This window comes from Schistocerca nitens, chromosome 7 (genome assembly GCF_023898315.1).
Source record: "Schistocerca nitens isolate TAMUIC-IGC-003100 chromosome 7, iqSchNite1.1, whole genome shotgun sequence".
NCBI lineage: Eukaryota > Metazoa > Arthropoda > Insecta > Orthoptera > Acrididae > Schistocerca > Schistocerca nitens.
In genome coordinates, this window is record NC_064620.1 from 442,130,864 (window position 1) to 442,154,231 (window position 23,368).

Genomic DNA, 23,368 nt, shown 5'->3' on the forward strand with positions numbered 1-23,368 from the left:
AGAGAGGTCAAAGTTCACAGTAATTAACGGAAAGTCATCGAGTGAAACAGAAGTGACATTTGGTGTTCCACGAGGTAGTGTTATAGGCTCTCTGCTGTTCCTTATCTACATAAACGATTTGCGAGACAGTCTAGCAGCCGTCTTAAGTTGTCTGCAGATGATACTGTCACTTATCGTGTAGAAATGTCTCAGAAGATCATAACCAATTGCAAATTTGTTTAGTGAATTTATCTGAATGGTGCAAAAATTGGCAATTGACCCTAAATAATGAAAAGTGTGAGATCAACTACATGAGGGCTAACAGGAATCCATTAAACTTCGGTTACACGATAAATTAATCAATTATAAAGGCCGCAATTTCAACTAAATACCTAGAAATTACAGTTACGAACAGCTTAATATGGAAAGAACACACAGACGATGTTGTGGGGAAGGCGAAGCAAAGACTGGTTTCTATTGACGGAATACTTAGCTCATCTAACATATCTACTAAAGAGACTGTGTACACTACGATTGTCCGTCCTCCTCTGGAGTACTGCTGCGCGTTGTGGAATCCTTACTTCTTAGGATTAACGGAGTGCATCGAAAAAGTTCAAAGACGGGCAGCACGTTTTGTATTATCGAGAAATACGGAGAGAGTGTCACAGACATAATACTAGATATGGGGTGTACATCAATAAATCACAGGCATTTCTCATTGCGGCATGATGTACTCACGAAATTTCAAACATCAACGTTCTACTCCGAATGCGAAAATATTTTGTTGACACCGACCTACAAAGGGAGGGACGATCATCATAAAAAAATTACGGAAGTCAGAGCTCGCACGGAATGATACAGATGTTCTACTTTTCCGCATGCTGTTCGACGGTGGAATAACAGAATTATTGAGAAGATGGTTCAGTTAACCCTCTACCAAGCACTTAAGTGTGATTTGCATAGTAGAAATATAGATGTAAATGTAGAGATCAGATAGATCCATTGCATGAAACATACTAGCTGTTGTGTTGGGACAGTCTTTGGTGTTCTGGAGCGTTTGCTAATTGGGAATGCATCAACTTTGTCATCATTTCCGCATCTTCTTTTTCGCTCTCTCCTACGCTTGTATTCTCTGCTGGGAATGCGAAAATATGGATAGTTGCCGAAAATAGACTCAGCGCTACACCAATAAAATTTATCGCTGTAATATTTTGGGGAAATAAATAATTCGTTCTTCTATAGCGTTCCATATATTGGCTTTTAATGTACGTTCTTACTACATTATAGCTCAAAATTAATTAACACATTCTAAAATTACTCCAAATTCTCATATTTCCTTAATCAGATGTTGAATCATACCGGGATCTTGCAGAAACAAAATCAAGCGATAAACAAGAAGCACAAGGCGCAAAGTTCAGGCTACTGTCAAGGACAGTAAGTTTTCCTGAGAAGAAAAAAATAAAATTGTTTGTCCTAACAGACATATTCCGTGACGACTGAGGAAAATATTAGAGAACCCGTATGATATGACGAAACATTTGCACTTATTGGAATGAGAAACTTCAATTTCACAAGGTTTTGCAGTAAAGACTTTTCCTGTGTTTCGAAGTAAAAATAGGAAATCAGCAAATTGCATACACCTCCTTATTCTATCTTCTAGTAGTCGCAGACACTATTATCCTTGATACCTACATAATGTTAGTGCGCAGGATGAACTAAGATTGATGCGAATTCGTACCAAGGTCGTTATCAGCTTTCTGCTCGTATGACATTTTCGATGCCAGGGGAAATGTCTAATTACTGGCTGAATCGCAGTGTCGCATTTGTTTGACGGCTAGTTTCCGCACCCACAACTTGAACTCGGGGGATGGTAGATTGACGTTGGTTATCCAGCCACATCAATTAGCATTGTTATCCAGCTGTTCGACTTCGTTTTTGTAAGCCAATCGTTCATGAGCTGGGGCCAACAGAAAAGAGATTCCTTTACCTCTTCACCTATATTGCAGTGATTCTCGTAAAATTTACAGTATTTGAACATTCGATTTACGGTTCCATTTTAGAATTTAATTACATTGTAATATGCTTTTTGAATCCGACACCACAGCAGATTCTGGACCCAGGAATGAACACCAAATATGAGAACCCCGTGAATCGCTATCTCTTCCGTAGTAAAAATTGAACAATATAGGGGTCGGACGAATTGACTGGAATATATCACCTTCGGGATAGGAATGACACATTCTAGTACTCAAGTCTCTTGACATCGAAAGCTATCAGTAGAAACTTGAATAACGTGCGTCAGTAAAGTTTAATGTAAATAGTGAAACATGAACTTACTGCTCCAAACAATTTTTCATAAAACTGTAATAGTGGATGAGGTGGTTTTCCAGCTGACATCGGAATGGAGTTTCAAATCGATCTTTGCAGGTAACTATCTGAGTTCAACGATGCTGTACAACGAGTCTGACTTTTCCACTAGTAGAGGGCAAAGGTGCCTCATTTCCGATGTAGACCTTACGTGCAGAAGACTGTCATTTTCGTAGGAAGGTCATTAATTTGCTATTGGGCTGCTGCCTCTCTGGGTAAACAAATATTTTCCCAAGAACAGACGCCAAAAAACAGCGAAGATTAAAGAGGTTTCACTTGTAAGGCATTCGTCAAAGTCGATTGCATTCCTCACAGTCAAACCGTAAGCATGCAAATTGTTCTACGTCATGTTTGTGACGTCGCGGTTTAGCAGTGTTGTGACTAATGAGCGGACAAAGAGAATGATTGGGTCTGCGCGCCGCTATGTTCCAGCTGCATGTCTCATTCTGCTAATGATGTTTTCTGTTTTCTTGATTGCAAGAGATACGTTATCTGCTCGTGTTATGCGCTCGTCACGTAACGCTAGTCACCAGCGGGAAGAGAAACTTCCTAATAAATGCTTGAACTAGTCTATCGTACACTTCTGCAGCTGAAGAGAACTACAGAAGGTGTCTCAGACAAACTATTAGGTCATTGGCACTCAACCAGCAGGTTTATGCGTAAATGTCTCTGTTTAGTGTTAGGACAAGAGAGCTGATCTTGATGTGTAGAAAAAAAGGCGCAAATCGTTTGCATACTGGAGAGTTTCAACCTCTGATGTAATGATGTTGTCTCTATCTCGTGTGTGTATTAAAAGCAGAAGAGAGCTGAGAGTTGAGCATTGAGACAGACCTATTGAGGTTCTGTGAGTACTTTGTTCTGGAATGTTACACACATAGCATTGTGCTTTAGAAAAGTTAGAGCTCCAAACACAAAATCTTTTGCCTGTTGCTGAATGCACGAAATAGTTCAGAGTGCTGAATAGAAAGACTGTCTAGTATACCTTTACCCTTTGTAAAAACAAGCAGGGCTCTGAAAGTAAATTGTCGGATTCCAAGCACCACCGTAAACGAGGCCTAATAAAGTTTTCAAGTGCTCTTCTGGCACACGGTGAAAACGGGATGTGCATGAAGGACTTTGAATATCCAGGCAGTGCTTTAGGTTAGGGTGATGGAAGCATTATTTGAATTGTTCTGTGAGGAAACTGACTGTAATCGTCAATGCACGATTTGGCAGGACAAACAGCACAGGAGAGTGAATATAATCCATTCCAAGGATTGAGTTCGTCGGGGACTTCAAGAGCCATGACGTGTGGTCCTTGTGTAGAAAAAATGGGGGGTACGTACAACTGGAGGGCCTTTCGTTACACGACACTGTTCCAAACGGAAGTTACATCACGATACAAACACAAATTTGAATACGGCGAACAGTCACATCAGTGACTGAATGGACAGTTCATAATTTTGTAAAAAGAAAGTGGGGCATTAGGGAGATTAAAGCCCGGATCTCCCTCATGATAGTCCAACACCGTGACCACATGACCACAACGCCACGGTCATTCAAAGTCGCTCTTCAGCGTGGACCGTTCACGGTTTCTGTTTTGCTTTTTTCTCACAGTTCAAGAGATGTTCTTTCTGTTTTCATGCTTGATCTGTGTTCAGTTTTTGACGGGATATCGACTGGGCCATCTTAACACTAAATCTGATTGGGTGCGATGGGGAGTTTCCCTTGTCAGTAATAGTCATATATTTGACTACTAGGAGATTGCGGAACAGCAGGTTAAGAAAAAGCCTAGTTGTCAAGCATAGCTTCTGACAAGCTGTCATCCATTTCTCCCAGGTCTGGGTTCGAGTTAGGGTTTCTGACCTTTCTTATTGTACTTCAGACATCAGACACTTTGATACTTCTGTCCATCTACAATACGCTGTCCAATTAAGACGTTTTTCTATTTTTGAAACCTGTTAGATTTTGTAAGTACCACCTTCCAGTAGCGCATGTAAACATCCGAAAATGAGATCTTAATTCTGCCAAAGTGCTAGTCGACGCTCGGCTGACGCTGGTGAGCATACCGTATTCCACCATACGGCGGAGTTTCTGACCTGTAACAAACTGGAACGACACGTCGCTTTTAGAAATAGAAGTGTGTCACATTTAATACTTTGAAGAACATGTAGTAAGATACGTGCACGGATCGGGTTCCGGTAGGCATATTTCATCAACCGTTTTCTACATTCCTTTCTTGAAACAGTGCCAGTTGATGTTCCAATGATTGTTAGGAAAGATTTCCACGTCTCTTGTTACCGAAGTGGCATTGTCAGAATAACAGAGAGATTACCTGATCCTAATTTTTCATGGAATATCGACGGAGTAGAAATATTGGACGTTGGTGGAGAGCATAACATGAGGTCCACAACACAGTCGTGTTTGTGAGGAACAGACAGCAGCATAAGAGAACCGTCGTTGAGGACTATGATGACACTATTTCGTTAAATTAGCTAAGCTTTGCCCTAGGTCTTCTGTATACGAATTTCTCCAACTAGCGCTATGAACATTGAAATCCCCAAACAGCACCAGAGGTGGTTCAAGTTGGAGCAACAGCCTGTTCCATTCCGATTCACGGGTCGCGCTTATCGGGGAGCAATATCCCACCAAGAGCGGGGATCATAGCGGACGTAATTTAATTCGGGCTACCGTTATCTCCGCTCCTGCCGTACGGGAGCTGACGTGTACTTCCGAAAAATTAACTTCTTTCCCCAGCAGGACAGCAATACCACCCTTACAGTCTGGTCTGCCCGACCTGATAATGATGAAACTGTATACAGTTGATATGCGTCTCTAGTTTGAGTCACTTTCGGAAATGATAGCTCCCAATATTTCTTGAAGATGAAGTTCTGTTAATAGATTATCTTTGTTGTATACGGCTGACCGAACGTTCCACTGAAGGAACGTGGAAACACCGATAGCAAATAATGCTTACAAAATCCATTTCTGAAGTCTCCCATTTTCAACTCTGCTTTGGTGAAGGACTGCATCTCAGTTGTTAATATGAGACTGGAGATATTATCTGCTAGTTGACTGCAGCTGCCATTCGTCGTGAACGTGCTGAAACTACTAGTGTGATGTCCCCGGTGTCCCTGTCTTATGACTAGGCAAGACGGATTCCCAGTTCGCCCAGGATAAAGGAGGCAGAAGGATAGCGTGTGAACCTCCACTGTCTCACATCACGCTTCATGTGATGTAACACAATAACCTTTAGAAACCATCTGCGTATCCGCACTGGTCGACATTCTACTTCACCATAGTCTCATTGAACGTGGAGAACTGATCGAAGTTTATAACGGGTTATTTTCTATATGTTTGGAAAAAAATCGTGTAGTGTTGCAGATTGTAAAGTGTCAAGAGACTTATCGAGCAAACTGAAGGAGGATCAAATCCTTGTCGAGAGACAGTCCACACAAAATCACCAGCTCTGGTCGTGTCTGCAGTCGACGTTCGAGGCTTCGTCATTGCTGGCTTAACATATAAGCTCTGAATCAGGCATGTTGTGATTGTGTTCTGTCTGCACAGGTGCTACGGAGCATCTTGTGCTGTCTGTGTCTTCCCTGCAGGAAGACAAAACCGAAGCCAACACCTTATGTGGAGTTCTCAAGTAAAAAAGAGTGGAAGAAAGCCCGTGATTCCGGAATAATGGACCTGAACCAGGTAAGCGACTTCAGGACGTATCAAAAACGTCACATTGTGGTTAACGAGCAGGTAGATGCAACTCGATACCGTCATTACCATAATACCATGCTGCATATCACTGTATGAACTTCCGGCATTAGCAAAAGTGTTTTTAACTACTCGTGATTAAAAACAAGCCGTCATGAAGGATGGAGATAATGACTTCCAGCCGCACAGGGCGTTTCAGCAGTGCAATGGTGAGAGTCGAAAATTTATGCTAGACCGGGAGTCGAACCCAACCGCTCCACTTCTCTATAGCTGTTGCCTTAACCGAGTTGGTCATCCACACACGGTTTTCCGTCTGTTCTGCCTGACACGTCCGAGTGAAAAGACACGACTCATATCTATAATATCTGGCCGCTGTGACCGAGTGGTTCTAGGTGATTCACTCCAAAACCGCGCTGCTACTACAGTCGCAGGTTCGAACCCTGCCTCGGACATGGTTGTGTGTGAAGTCCTTAGGTTAGTTAGGTTTACGTAGTTCTAAGTGTAGGGGACTGATGGCCTCAGATGTTAAGTCCCATAGTGCTTAGACCCATTTGAACCATATCTATAATGCAAGCGGGAATTTGAAAATTTGGGTCGGCTGGAAAGCGTACCTGAATGGTCGAGGCGGTTGAGGCAACTGTTACAGAGAAGCGGAGCACATGGGTTGGAGCCCCTGTCCAGTACAAATCTTCAACCCTCGCCGTCTCATTGCCGCAGCTCCCTCTGTGACTGGATGCTGTTATTTCCTTCCTATTTCTTTCCTATATCACCTCCTTTCGATTCCTTTCACACCAATTTTTCATGCCTACGTCCCAGCTGCTTCATCTCGAATAGTGTCTGTTTCGTCAGACATGTCTAGCAGAACAGGCACCACTCATACATATAATTCTATGGGCGCGAGGGCTGTTTGATGTGAAAGTTTCAATGTGGGTGCACAGTGAAAATCCCAACTCCTACATGTATCACAAATCGGCGACTAGGAGTTTGTGGGTGGGTATCGTTGCTGTGCGGCGAGCGGTAAGTTGGGAATTTGCGCCTGACGGAAAGAATTTCTGATGACAGAGGCAGGAGAGCGGAGAACCGAGTTTGAGTCCCAGTCCGGCACACTCTCTCAACTCCCACAGTTGCATTGCCACAATGCTCTGTGTGTGACTGGATGTCATTATATCCTTCGTGCCTCTTTCCCTTCACGTTTCCTTTAGATTCATTTCATCTCAGTAATTTATGCAGTTGTACAGGTTCTTCTATTCAATCTCACACTGAACAAAGACTTCACTGGGGACAAATATCAATTCTATGGGGCAAGAATATGTCGAATATCACTTAGTTTGTGGAAAGAATCACTGTTGGGATAAGAACCACCGTGAGATGGACGGTGACAGGGTGTTAGAAGAGAGTCGCAGGGAAAGGGGGAGGATAAAATGGACAAAGGGGCATGATGAGGAAATGGGTGAAAAATAGAAGAGCAGGAAGTGGAAAGGTAGAGGGGTAGGAGGACACGGATAGAGAAAGGAAAGATGAGAAAATGGACAGAGATAGGAGCCCTGCTGATATGAAGAGTGATAGGGGAGGAGGAAATGAACAGGTAGAGGTGGGGGGAGGAGATGGACAGACAAAGGAGGGGTGAAGAGGTGATAGATTGCAGAAGTTGAGGAGATGGCATGAGAGAGGGAGGAGGAGGAAATAGAATTAGAAGGCGAAGAAGGAGATGGAGGAAGGGTGAAGGACATAGAGGGGTGACTAGCAGGTGGACTGAGAGAGACAGACAGAGAGAGAGAGAGAGAGAGGAGGACAATTGGATAGAGAGGGGGAAGGAGCAGATGGATGGGGAGGGTTGTAGGAGTAGATGAAAAGAGAGAGGGGCAGGAGGACATGGGCCGAGTGTTAGGGGTACACAGCGCCCAACGAATAATGTGTACAATAAGGCGAGGTAGCAACGAACTTACATCGTAGAAACGAGAAGAATGCATCTTGCGGTTCCGTGTGCTTTGTAACAAGTAGTGAAATTCTTCCTCTCGAAACAGTTATCGAGAGTAATTCCGACTAACTTAATAATAAAAGCCTAGGTGACCAGTTGAAACAAGTGTGATTCCTTAAATAGATTCATTGTTTACACGGTTTATATCAAAAAGTATAAGAGCTAATACTAGCATACCCGAACTGTATGGGATAAATGGAAAAAACTGTTGCTGTACTTCATTCGAGCGAACCAGGTGTTGTGCACTCTTTACGTACATAGTCTGATCAACATAATGCGTGGACCAAACAACATTCTATTACTGGTGTACATCATCGAAAACTTAAACATTACTCTATTTAGGTAAACGGATCCTGAAACGAAGCCGTCATTATAGGATAGGAAACTGTAACCAGAAGTACGAAATTTTGTTTCTCTTCTCACAATGTTGAATCTTTTAATGGACAACTCGAGCGTCGGGTTAATTACCCTCTGTCTCAGATTGAGACAGATCTCCTAGGCGACCCTGACATCTCCTGACGGCGTTGCCTGCAGCAGCGGTTGTTTTGAGGTTACTCAAGCATGGAAACAAACAGGAAACCTTGTGCACCGTAGGCTCTTTTCTGGCCACGCGTATCACTCAACGAGGCACCAATCTCCAACGTAGAAGTCCGAACCAGCGAAATATATAATTTATAGGCTTATTACCATGATGACTGTCTTACCTTTATCTACGACGGGCGTTCTGTGTTAACAGAATTCCTCATAAGAATTGTAAATACTGTGAATATGACATCAAGCAATAATGACAAAAATAACAATGTCTGTATTGCCATGCTCTATCTAAAGGCGAGAGACACTTTATTTCGTTTCAAAAAGGAGACTGTTTCAGGCAATACGTATCCGCATATCGACTCTATGATTTGTCTATAATGAGATCGTCAACTCGTCAAGACATCCTCCCTGAAGGAGACGCAAGAAGATTAAAAGTTCAGATTATAGCCTTAGAGACTACCGTTGGTGCGTGGAGGAACACCGATAATTGCCGGCCGCGGTGGTCTCGCGGTTCCAGGCGCGCAGTCCGGAACCGTGCGACTGCTACGGTCGCAGGTTCGAATCCTGCCTCGGGCATGGATGTGTGTGATGTCCTTAGGTTAGTTAGGTTTAACTAGTTCTAAGTTCTAGGGGACTTATGACCACAGCAGTTGAGTCCCATAGTGCTCAGAGCCATTTGAACCATTTTGAACACCGATAATTGGAAATTGAAATTCTATGGAAATCGAAATTATCAAGGAATGGTGCCCTCTGGGGCAGATCTATTGGCTAATCGTCCGTGGGATATGATTAGAAAGCTCCTTGCGTTCGTGAATAGGGGTTATTTGATTGAAAGCGTTATCGCTTACGAATACTCACAGTTGTTACTCCTGATAACACGGCCACATTGTTCGATGGACAAATACAGACGTCGTTGCAAGGCAGAAGAGGTGCTGGAACTATAGAAATGCTGGAACAATTACCAATGAAAGAAACTGTAAACCAGTTATCAAATGGAAAGAAATTCTGTGAGTGGCAGATAAAGTAACCTTACTTAGGGAAGCATCCAGACGAAAGAATCGCCATATAGTAAAACAAATACTAAATGGAATAACAATGTACACAGGGAGAAATGGCTCAAACATTATGTGTGTGAATTATTAAGAAAACGGGAGTTAAAAACTTTAGAACAACTACACAATTTCTGAAACTAATACAGAATAGCGTGTGATGAGACTGAATGTATTACATGCGGCTAAAAGTATTCCAACAAAAAATTTGTCATAACACCTGACATAAATATTATCAGCAGTTACATATTATGTAGTGTTAACTGAATTTAACTAGACAGGTGATTTAGGGTAGTACTTTCAGTATAAGTTTTCATTTTCCATAGCAAGCATTGGTGTTTACAATTGACTACATAGTTTAATATGTATTTCCTGTAGATCTCTGTGCACGTATGTATACTGTTGAAATTAGTAAACAAAAAAATCATCATAATAGCCATTTACAGATCTGGTCACAGATATTGCATTATGATTTTAGAACATAATTCTGTTGACTACTTTCATTCTTCTTGACGGGCTAATCTTTTACACCAATACCTTTACCACACACTGTTTGAGCAATAATCTGATTCATATATTATAACCTCTGCAAGTACACACAATTTTTCGTTTCAAATGCCATTCCGTTGAGTCATCATGTCTCACACACTTTAAACGCTGCGCTTATTGATTGCTTACGCTATTTAAAATCTATCCAAGTATTATAAATCAAATGTCTAGAGTATTTCTATACATGCCATCCTATCTGAGTCAGTAATGGTAGAACACATCTCCCACAGTTTATGGAGTATGGTCGCTTCAAGGAGAGGAGGGAGCCCGAATATCCATCTATCTTTGAGATCTTTGATTTGTCCCAACCGACTCCAGATCCTGCTATTCGCACCAAGAATGAAGAGAATAAATCTGAAGAAATGCGGAAGGACAGCAGTACAGAGGTAAGCTAACATCAGTATTACCACGTAAAGCAAGCAGGAAGAGACGGCAAGACATGCCGAGAGGATAGAAAGTCCAATTACATATCTTACTGTATGCAATGCAGAACCATCCAGCCTCCCAGATAACTATATTTTTACTTTTAGGACTAAGCAAGGAACGCACTTTATTGCAATCCCTTAATACTATCACTGGTTACAAAATCCCAAAGTAAATTTAAGGTGGAATGTGGAAAGTAAGATTCCGTTGTAAAATTACCTGGGATTCGGAATATACCACTCGTTTGCACACAAGTTATAAACGCACTTTAACAGTCTTCCATTATTTCCAATGGTCGTTCGACATGCTATCTCATGTGTCCAGTACACAATGTACGACCATACGGAGTGTCAGTTTGAATACGTTTGCGTAAAACTAAGCACTGCTCTAAACTTCAGTGGGAATATACTGTAAGAAATAAAGAAGACGAAAGCAGACTTCAATTTCTGTGCAGTAGTTTGAGGAAAACGTGAACGATGCTAGAGGGACAAATGTAGATTACACTTCCAGATTTTGTGAACGTTATCACGGCCGTACGCAGAAGGTTTAGAAACCTGAAGAATCTATACATACAATAAAATTGTAAATATCTGACGTCTGTAAGTAGGGGATATTTAAGAAAACTTAATATGAGGGGCCTTTATGCCAGCAACAGAAGCCAAAACAGTTATTTTTAGAAGTTTTGCCTATTTGTCCGTATCTTTGTACGCGTATCACACAAAAACTACTGTACGAAACTGGAAGCAGTTTTCACAGATAGGGCTCACTTAAAATAACGTACACGTTTCATATTGATACGCTGCCTACAAGACAGGTTTTCTATACATACAGGGAATTTCACTGACTGGGACAATACCGAAAAAGGGGAATCCATAGGAGTCTTATTCTTTTAACTTCTGTCATCCACAGTTACTCTGCCAGAGAGCTTTTGTCTAATGGTTCCTTCGGTAGAGGAAGTCAATCGTTTCATTTATTGAGATGTATCCCAAATAACGCGCCACGAAAATTCTTGGCTTTGTGAACGAGCAATACCGACGCCTAAAAATGATCAAGTGGCTTAAATAAATCAAAGATTTTTGGAAAAAAATGATGAGATCGAGGTGGTATGTTGGTCCAGAAATACTGTTCTGGACCAAAGTGATGCTACCGCTCATCTGATGGAATTTCGTAGCTCCGTTTCTGCATCCAGAGTTCCCATGCATAGCATCGCTCTTCCCATTACGCTGCTTCGGAACATAGCACGTGCGAAGCTAGGTAATGGAACTCGCCTTAAAGTGGAGTCACTTCACGGTTTCCTGTGAGCATATACCTCGCCATGACCGTCACCAAGCTGCAAGGACAGAAACTTCGAACAGTCGGAGTCTGTCTTAGCATAAACTATTTCTCCCACGGACAGGTCTCGTAGCTTGCTCCCGGGACACTAGCTCGGATTATTTGTTTATAATGGCTGCTACGTGCAAAACACTAAATGTTGTATGTAAAGAAATTCTTAAATTTTCGTAATTTCTTTAAATACAATGCTATGCCGTTCCCCTACCCAAGTTTATTGGTACTTCATGTATGTACTTCACATATCTGTGCTTACAGACACATCAGTTCCTCACCGTTGTGCAGTTTTGACAGCTTCATCTTCAGTTTTTTATATCCGTTTTTCTCGCCGATAATAAGCAACAATTTATTTTAAAATTCCTGTGGGTTCGAGATCCATGCGCACAGATTCGCGTGCTAAAGCTAGTAGTTGATAAGAAATAAAGTAACCGGAACAGACCACACGAATATATAACAGAGAGGTTTAGGGTATGGAGACTCTTAAATAAACTTGGTTGCCGTAGAGTCTCCTTGTGTAGGCCTCCAGAACTGGCATTCCAGATCGATTGGGCAGCACTACGGAGCATTGCACGTATATTCACTTGACGATGGGAAGGGTGAGCTGAGGGAAATTCGGTGGAAACAGTGAGTATTACACATGCAGGTTTTCGTTAGCAAATTCTCTTGTTTGCAATTGCCAGGGTATTTTGCTATGTAGTTGCTGTACGTTCACTCGTGCTGTACTGTCGCAAGTAGTGAACGAAGAAGCACCACAAACGTTACATACGAAACGGACCACAGACAATGCAATATGTTTTTCCAGTCATAACTCTATTGACTTGTTCCATCTTCCTTCATGCGTTAATCATTTTCTGTCTTCCTTTGTACTACACACTACATGGGCAATATTCTGCCCCATATGTACTTACCTTCTCAGATCTTAACATTTTTTTCCTTTTTAAGTAGATTCATTATTCCTGGATGCCTTGGCAAAAGGTGTGTCAACCTAATCTTTATTCCATTAAGTGTGTTGCATAAAAACATTCTTTCGGCTTTTCATTCGTGTGCCTCTCAATTAGTATTAATTTTTAACAGAAGTCTATAGCACTGCATTTCACATTATGTAAGAGGCACAATTATGGCCTACTTAATTGATACACAGCCTTTTGAACAAAGCTAAGTCAGTTGTCTAAAGTTTTCTATCTGTTAGACGTACGCCATCCTAGCTGAATAATTGACGGTACACCATCCACAGGGCAACGTTGCTGGGCGCATCAAGAAGAGAAATGCGGCCGAAGAATTACCACCGTCTGATGTCCACAATCGAAAACTGACTGCAAAGCGTCGCCATCGCCGCAAGAGACGTGAGCGGAAACTGCAGGAGTGCTCCGCTGAGGTAAGTCAGTGTCATTACTGCCACGAAGAGCACGCTTGACGAAACGGCCACACGGGGTGAGAGCGAAGGAAGAGCAACTAGTTCTCGAACTGTACGCATTTCAGATTCAGTCACTCTGCGAGATCATGTCTGTAGAGAATTTTTGTACTCCAGACATGCCTCCACAACTCTAAATTCAGTCGTCTCTCATGTGTATAATAAGAACAATTCAAGGGATTCACGTTATTACAGTCAAATAATACATTGGTTACATGACTATGAGAAAAAGTTTGGGTCATGCAGATTTTTACTGCTGTGGAATACTAAGGTCCTTTGTAAAATAGCCTTGGTTTGGGACTATAACACTTGAGTGAGACAAAGCTTCAAGCAACTTGATATTCAAAAATTATAGACCTGCTTACGTAAGAGTCACCACTGACTAACGACTACTGCTGGTTGGAGACACCTCTATCTATCACTACTGCAAATTTGAGGGAAGACTGTAAGATTAGAAAATGACTTCCAGTTTCGATAAAGTCATTATCGATGTAGCGCGTGTTAGAAGTGTGGAATGATGGGGAATGAAACTGTTTGACACATTTTAGACGCAAAATATGACAATAACTCTTTTAAGCTATCTATGGACTCACGCAGAACCTCAGTTCGACTGGCCGACGTTAATTAATCAGAGCGCATGCTTATTTCGACTACTACACCTAAACCAATTCACCACTTCACTTGGTTGCAGTTTCTTGTGAAAATACCATTTTTGTTCAGCTTGTCTCTTAGAGAGACGTAAAACGTCGCCCAAGCTTCAGACTGCGCGAGAGCTGAACTGCTCAGCAAAGGGTGAGTTTAAGTACCTGTGGTTGCAAAGGTATTACATATTTAGCTGTTTGTTAGGAAGGAAAGAGGAAGTTAGCTAGACCGAAGTAACATAATCTCGTCTAGTTATTCCCAAAATAAACAGAAATACTAGCACGAAGATATATCACATAAAAGCAAAAAGCTGCAATTTACGAAAATATACTTATAATCGATATTAGCCCAAACTATTAGCGGAACTGCACACTTCAATAGGGTACACAGGTACTCCAAAACTGCCAGCTGTGAACATGTTATGAGGTAGTAGGGAACAGATAAACAGGTCGGAAACAGTTACAACAGCCCAACGATTTATACCTATAAGGAAGTAACGTTTTATCTAACGTAGACAGCAGAAACGGAATGACTGTCATAACACATCAGAACGCTTGGTAGTGAGTATATTGGTTCGTTACCTTGTAATAATTGGGCAAGATGAATCTGATCTCTTTAACATTCCAACCGTATTAATGACAACCTCTGTCATTGTCACAAAGGACACAACGAGAACAACTTAAAGAAACAGATCAGACACATGAAGAGCATCAGATCTACTTTCGTGCGATCCTTTCTGTTGTATTAAAATCCTATCAACAATACCTCGCGTGATGAGGTAAGCGCAACTTTGAAACTAGATAATTTATTTAGACTACTTGTGTGAGTTAGTAGTAACAGTTATCGGTAGAGCATACACGATATGAATGGCACAAGTCTAGAAGGAGCGTTATTGTCTCACTGGAGCGAATGAGGGCTGGCCCAGGAGTCCTAACCGGTTGTCATCCCATCTGTATGTCTAGTTCATCCCCGATTAGCATCAGAACCGAAGTTTTAGCACCTACAAATAAGAAAGAAGAACAGTATGCGTAGGGTTAAAGGGCTGAAGTAGAAATGGTGTGACTTGATCAAAAATTACTGCACTAGTAACGTTAGAGATCATAAAAGCTCTGATAGTACAACAAAACACCGTGAAACAAGTGCATATGTTGCACTGACTGACTTTTCCGTAGGTTCTTGGTAGAGTATTTTATACATCATGAATGAAACACAAACAACACAGGTGCAATATTGTACAGTAAATTGTAGGATATAACACCAGTGTTGTGCGTGTTTCATTCATAATGTAAGTGCAAATGTATTATTTGTCAGTTAATACTCCCCCTCTACAGATTAATATAATATTAGGGAAAAAGTCATAAAAATAGTTAATAACTGCACAGCATTTATTTTTAATTGAACGTAACACTGCACTTTGGCACAAGGTTCAGCTTAGCAGTATAAAAGTAAACTTACGGTTTCGTTAGTAGTCTCCCTTCGTCAACTCACGACTTAAGCCAACAACTACCCCTGCGGATGTCAGAAAGAGCTGAACCGGATGACTTTACCGATAAACATGTCGCTCCATATAGGATCACATGTTTGGAATTAAAGATATTGCGCAACAAATAACCTAATTGAGTCTATAAAAATGTTTGCCCCTAGCACGTGTGAAACATAGATGTTGTATCCCACATGACGATAAACAGTTGGCTACAGATTTAAACACGAGTGCGCAAGTACAGTAAAGTGTTAAGTTCGTTAATGCCTAAATTACGTTACAGTGGAATTAAAATATCAATACCTTGGCAAATATTGTGTAATCAGTTTGAGGTGAATGTGTTAGTACCACAGTGACTGCCGAACGTAGTCAGATATAAAGAAAAGAACTACAGAAATAATCATGTATGCACCGAATATCTTGATTGAATATGTGATGAGCCCGGAACTGCTAGTAAGCACACTTGAATTAAAAAGGTGGAGATTCTAATGTCCATCCGAAATCTTTGCATACTTCCCATAACTGGGTTAGTGAACTCCGCGGGTGCTCACCACACACAGCGTCACCGGTGCCCACGAGTGCCTGCCGTAGTTGCCGCAGGATTCTCCGTCATCTCACCTACATCAAAGCGCGCTCTCCCTCAGAGCGCAGAATCAAAGTGCCTCCCTCAACTGATGTGTCCGCTAGCGAGTCTCAGGTGGAAGTATGTGTGGTGTCACCGCCAGACACCACACTTGCTAGGTGGTAGCCTTTAAATCGGCCGCGGTCCGTTAGTATACGTTGGACCCGCGTGTCGCCACTATCAGCGATTGCAGACCGAGCGCCGCCACACGGCAGGTCTAGAGAGACTTCTTAGCACTCGCCCCAGTTGTACAGCCGACTTTGCTAGCGATGGTTCACTGACAAATTACGCTCTCATTTGACGAGACGATAGTTAGAATAGCCTTCAGCTACGTCATTTGCTACGACCTAGCAAGGCGCCATTACCAGTCACTATTGATGCTGTAAAACATGTACCGTCAAGATCGATGTTCACCAATTATGGATTAAAGTTAAGTATTCCAGCATCTACGTACGGTTTTGGCTATTCTCAGTTCCGTGTCCTGTTCCAGACCTCACGCCAGCCTGCGTGAGCTTAAACGCGTGCCTTTTCGGCTTCCTCCTAGTGGATTGGCTGTCTTGCCAATCCACAATAGTATGTTCTAGAGCGCTCCCAGTAAGAAGAAGGAAGTTTCTTATCTTTTTGTGTATGCATAATTTTGACCACCTATGACGGTGATTCTTCGCAATAACAACCAATGATTCTTTCTAACGGTGCAGCAGTCTCCCTTCTATACTCAGTTTTAATATAATTAACCGGCAGTGAGAGTCATTATGCTGGAGATCAGAAACAGGCGACTTCTGACTCCCACCGTCTGTACCGTTTCCAAGTTCAGCCAACCAGGCCTCCTCCAAGTACACCCGCAAGCGAGTTCTGATGTGCCATTCCAGACTTTACCTGTATAACCCGACGGTAACCGCTCTTCTGTTTCTTAGAAGAGTCAGCAACAGTTCACTCAGCCTCGCACGAACCTCACGGCTGTGGGTGCCGTGCTCTCAGGTACAAAAGATCCAGATGGTCTCTCCTCCCACTTCACTTCAGAGATTTCATCTTTGCAGTTCCCAGAAAGTGGGCTTCTGCAGGACGCAGGGTGTTGTGACACCAAACACTCTGTAGTTGCTAGCTCGCTACGCGTCTCCTTGCTGTCCCTGGACACGCCAAGTTAAATCTGTACACGTTATCTTTCCATAGTTTACTACGAAAATATGGGGGCGCCTATCCCGCGGAGCTTAGCCCGCATGTAACATACTGAACCCAGCTTTTACTTGGCTACTCCTTCCCCTCTTGTAGGGGCGATGCCTGTCCTCTGAAGAGAGCTGCGTCACTGTTAATAGCCTGACACCAACCCACACTACACTATTCAGCTAGCCTCTGTTCAACATGTAACCAGTAGGGTTCCCAGCTATACATTGAAAAAGTCCTCCAGATTAAGGGAATAATATGGAAATTTAATGGTTACATTTGACAATTCTACATTTATCTATGATGGTATTCGAACTCTTATTTCTAGCTGGCAGTTTCGTAAACTGTCTTCGTTTATCAATTTAATGGAGGTTCAATATGCCACGCGGTAGTCTTTAGAAAAACGTCCGCATGATACCTTGTTTCCAATTACGTGTATACTTTATTTACTATATATTCGGGGTATATGTGAATCTGCCTTACTGGTGTAATTAGTAAGCAAAAAATGTTCAGATATGTTGCAACAAAACAGACCACGGATAAAGAATCATGTTTTTAGATTTACCAGTCTCATGGCTGGTTTCATTCTTCTTTATGAGTTATTCTTTTTATATCAAAGCGTACATTATGTACTGTTTCGGGAATGAATTGCTTCTGCATTCCTATCTTTGCACATTCTCTCAGCTTTTCCTTTCAAGTACTTGGTTAACTATTCATGGATGCCTTACAAGTAATCGTGTCAACCTACCGCTAATGCTCACCTTTTCATTCTTGTACCCCCTCAGTTCTCCATTTTGGTTAACATCTTAGATTTAACTGACATCTACAACACCGTGTAACACTTTTTTGCGGCCTACACTTGAGAACTTCTTGTCTGATATATATTATTTGTTTAAGTATTCTAGGTGTTTAAACTTTTACGTATTATAGGTATATCCAATCCTACCCGAGTAAGTAATGATAAAATCAAACCACCCACAGGTTCACGTTATTGGGCGCTTCAAGGTAAATAAGGTAGCAGAAGAAAACCCGTCGTTTAAGGCTCAAGATAGTGACCTGACGACCCAAAGCGAAATTTGCTCCAAGGAACGGGACAGGATACTGGTCGTTGCGCCGCAACAGAGCCCCGCTGAGGTAAGTCAATATCTTTACCATCAAGAAGAGTAACCAGAAAGATATGGGCTGGTAGGGTGAGAGCGAAGCAAGACCAGTTACATCTCAGACTGTGCACTTTGCTGAATGAGCCGATTATCAAGATGATGTTTACGTATCTCCATAAATGTAAAATGCAGCCGACCCTCAATTTTAAATGAAGGACTAAGAAAGTGATTCAGGTCATTGCAATAAAGTAATACAAACTTTCGTTGGTTAGAAGACCCTGAAGCAGATTCTAGATCGAAAGTTAAAGTTTTTGTTAGGGAATGCAAGGTTCCACCGCAAAATTTTCCCAGATCCGAAATGTTTTGCTCGTGAGGTGCACACCAGCCTAGAGCAATACGAAGCAGCCTAAAGCAACACGAAGCAGATACGAGATCGAAAGTTAAAGTTTTCGTGAGGGAATGCAGGGTTCCACCGCAAAATTTTCCCAGGTCCGAAATGTTTTGCTCGTGTGACGCACGCCCAGCTTAAAAAGGTTTCAGATAAACCAATTGCAGAACTCCATCCTGGCAACTCCCAGCAAGCGGAAGGCTACTGCCAGTCGGAGACACATCCGTCTATCAGTATTGTAGGTACAAGGCAATACTGGGAGACTAGCGGGTGAATTTCAGTTTCGGGAAAAGTCGTTACTGACGTATCCCAACTTCCTGTTGTTGCTGTTTTCTGGGCAATACCATCTTCGTTCGACTTGCCTCTAAGAGAGACGCACAGTTTCTCCGAAGCATCCGATCTCGACAGAATTCACCTCTCACTGTTCACTAGTTGCAAGTGATTTTAACTACCTCTTACTTGACTGAGATTGTATCCTTAACCACTTTCTTCCAAGAACAATGGAAGTTTCGTAGATGCTGATCTGTAATGGAAACATGTACTGCAGAACGATAGGGTCGTCTGCACAGTGACACACCAAACAGTGATATTTGTGCGAAGTAGTATCACTATCAAAGAAAAAACTGCTACGCACTTAAAGATGTATGTGAGATTATGAAAACTAGTTACCAGAACTGAACACTTGAGAAGGATTTGCGTATCTGAGTGGATACTAAGTGGAAACTGGAAATAAATGACCCAATGTAAACCCCTAATGAACACGTTATGAAGCAGCAGATGACGAATAATGCACTCAGAAACAATTACAACACTCCAAAGACTGGTGCCTAGGAGAAGGTGACATCCCATCTAATATAGACGACTGAGATGCAGTGAGTACTACATCTATTCAGTACGCTTGGCATCAAGCACTATGGTTTCATTTCTTCAAACAAGCAATATAAATCTGACCTCATTAACATTCCAACTATATTAGTATGTTATCCAGCTATCGAGACGAAGACATTCTTCGTCTTTTCCGGCCGGGGTGGCCGAGCGGTTCGAGGCGTTAGAGTCGCAGGTTCGAATCCTGCCTCTTGCATGGATGTGTGTGATGTCCTTAGGTTAGTTAGGTTTAAGTAGTTCTATGTTCTAGCTCAGAGCCATTTGAACCATTTGAATCATTCTTCGTCTTTCCTCCAACACCGCTCACCCACTGAAAGCACCTGCTGTACTTCCGTGGTGTCCGTTTTGTTCTATAACGACTACGTCAATCATTCTTCTAATGTTGACACAAACATTCGTAATCTTGTAAGTAGGTTCGCAATCCAGACGACATGTTTGAGCTGATGCTAAGAGCTATTGATAGAGCCGACACGAAATCAGTGGCAGATTTTATGACGAAGAGTTACTACTGTTATTGGGATGAATCAGAGGTCGCATAGGTGTCTCGATATTGTTTCTACTAGCGATACTGCGAGGACCAAGCTGGAATTCATCTCACTTGCACGTCCAAATCAGTCTCCATCACCATTAACACCAATGTTTTTGCATAAAGAAACGAACATGATATTAAGACATAAGAGGGCTGTAAAGAAAGTAAGTTACGATTGATCGCGAAATGAAAATCACAGTGAAAATCAGAAATGTTTCATTTGTAACCTTTCAGCTACTTCTCTACGTAGTCGCCGTTCTGACTCAGACATTCGTCGTAGCGTTGTACCAACTTTCCAATACCCTCATCATAGAAGGCAGCCGCCAGTGCTTTCCGCCAATTCTCTACGCTGGCCTAAAGCTCGTTGTCCGTGCCAAAATGTTGTCTTCATAGCCAGCGGTTCGTTTGAGCAGAGATGAAACTCAGTGGGAGACAATTACGGGCTGTATTGTGGGTAACCAAACATTTCCAATTGAAACGATGCAGGAACATTTTCATTGCCCCTGCAGAATGAGGCTGAGAACTGTCTTGAAGAAGGAACCGCACGACAGTTATGTAATGTTGGTTGCATAGCTTCAGGGAAAAATTCTCACGAGGCCCTCGTACTTGGCGGGAGACACTATTTTCTATAACATCTTTACGCGCTCACTAAGAGCTCAGGAATGAAAAGAGCAACATAATTCTACCTAGAGTCATACTAGAGACGCTGCCCAACACATCTTTGCAAAGCTTTATCGGATTTTCATAGTCGTTTCCATTTCGCGACCGATCTTAACTTACTTTCTGGACTGCCCTCGTAGTTACTGAATACCAGTCTATAATGTGGAAACACTTTATTTTCTACAAACAGAAGTATGCTGTTTTCGAGGTTAAACTGTTTCAGTTACGGCTGGATCAATAGTATGTATTTTATTCTGTTCCGGGCTGAGCAATTAGTTTGGGACAAACCTTATAACTAATGAGTCGATGTGTTAAAACGTTTACTTTGACACTGCTGCCGCTGATTGATACGAAGTTCACTTCTGGATGGAGTCCAACAAAGCATTATGTGCTGCAAAGATTCACTTCTGCCCATACAAGTAACACAGGCGAACCACAATCACCCAAACCACACATCAATTTCCGAAAATTTAAAGAGTGTTGCCAATATTTTCACCAAAACGTCTCTAATGCTATTACACTAAAAAAGAAAAGAAAAGCAGGACACCCTAGGAATAAATTATATGAATGGGTCGTCGGAAATCAGTCGATGTGATGTATACTTACGGACAAATTAATAATTGCAATTTCAGAAACGCTGAATAATTGATTAAAGAGAAAGAGCTTCACAAGTTCAGAAAGTCAATAACTCGTTGATCAGCATCTGTCCCTTATGCAAGCAGGTATCCATTAGTAAAGTTGTTGGATGTTCTTCTGGGACAAAATTCTACCTAATCTGCACGTTAGATCGTCAAAATACGAAGCAAGTAGGTTGGCCCTGCCCATAATGCTTCAAATGATCTCAAATTGGGAGAGATCAGTCGACGTTTCTGGCGAAGGTTGGGTCTATCAAACACGGGCACAGGCAGAAGAAACTCTAGCCGTGTGCAAGCAGGGATTGTCTTGCATTATTTCCCTGGTAACTTCCTCCCCTGTACAAGGGCCCTAGGCGCAGTAGTGAGACTCTACCTTCATTCATTTGGAGAAGCGGAAATATGTCTTTATTTCCTCTAGTTACAATATCCGCGGAAGGGTATAGTACTTGAGATATCTTTAGTGTCTCTGGTACGAGTCTCCGAGTATCCTCTGCAAAAGTCCATTCATAGCAGCTTCCTGTCTCGTGAAAGCGGTCAGGGTGATTTCCAACTGCTTACGAGCAACTCATCCTGATCCCATACCTTTGAACTGAATTCAAAATGGAGCTACAATGTGGCATGTGCAATTTATACAGAACAGCATGCGAAACTTTCAACTCGTCTTGCTAATTCTCTTTTAATTGCTGGAATTGAAGCAACTGCCACTGAGTAAAGTGATTTCTGGTAGGACACGAGAAAAACAGTTATCACTTGTAGCTACTTGTTACGTTGACCCGCGAACCTTTGTTGTTTCGAGGCTATGATCACTAGCAATCTCCTAAAACAATTTCTAAGAAATTATAAAATTACGATAAAGGTAGACAACATTCTCGAAAGGGGGAAACTATATGTAAATAGATACGATACTTACACTAGACACTGAACACCTTTACCCATGACATCTGTCGATTTCCCCTGCGTGTTCTGGAGTATTTCCCTCTTGCTTCCTTTTTCTAGAAAGGCTCGAGAATGCAATGGAAATCAGAGAATTTGACATAACTGTTTCGTTACCTAACCAGGTTGTCCGGGCTCTTCTCTCTGGGCTTGAGTTTTTCCCTCTCTCACCTGTTTTCCGGGCCCATATACGTCTACTTCCGTGGTGTGTGCCCCGCCCATACCTTCTGCTCGATTTGGCACAGGACCCCAAGGACTCAGTCCCTCCTGAGGCCCTCCGCCGCCACTTTCTTTCAATCTTTGCCGCGTTTTAATGCTCTGACGTTGTCTATGCTGACGGTTCGATGGTTGCTGGTCGTGTCGGCTAAGCTCTTACTCTAGGGGATCATTATGAACAACACTCATTGCCGGCTGGCTGCAGTGTTTTCACTGGCGAGCTGGACGCCATCTCTCGCGCCCTAGAGTATATCCGCTCCTGCTCAGGTGATTCCCTTATCTGTAGTGACTCCCTGAGCGGTTTATGAGCTATCGACCATTGTTTCTCTTGCTCTCGTCTGGTGATGACTATCGAGGAGTCCCTCCATACTCCGCATTGGCCACACCTTGGTGACGCACGGTCATCTCTTGTGCCGTGAGGATCCACCTCGCTGCCGCTGTGGATCAGTATTGACAGTGATCCACATCTTGTTGGCCTGTCTGTTTATAACTACACTCAGGCAGACGTTTGCGCTGCCTGATACGCTCCCTGCACTTTTATTGGATGACGCTGCAATGGCAGACCTAGTTTTGAGTTTTATTCGTGCAGGGGATTTTATCGCTCGATCTAAGGGTTTTGCGTCCTTTTTTGTGTTGAGTCTGGCCTTTGGCCTACAGTTTTAGACTGTGGTTTTTAGTGTGTTTCTAGGTGGTTGGCTTTTCCTTTTTTTGTTTCCGTGGTCGGCCAATAACTGTATGTGTTTATGTGCTTTTATTTCCTTGTTTTTGGTCTTTGTGTTCTTGTTCTGTGTCGTACTTTGTTACCTCT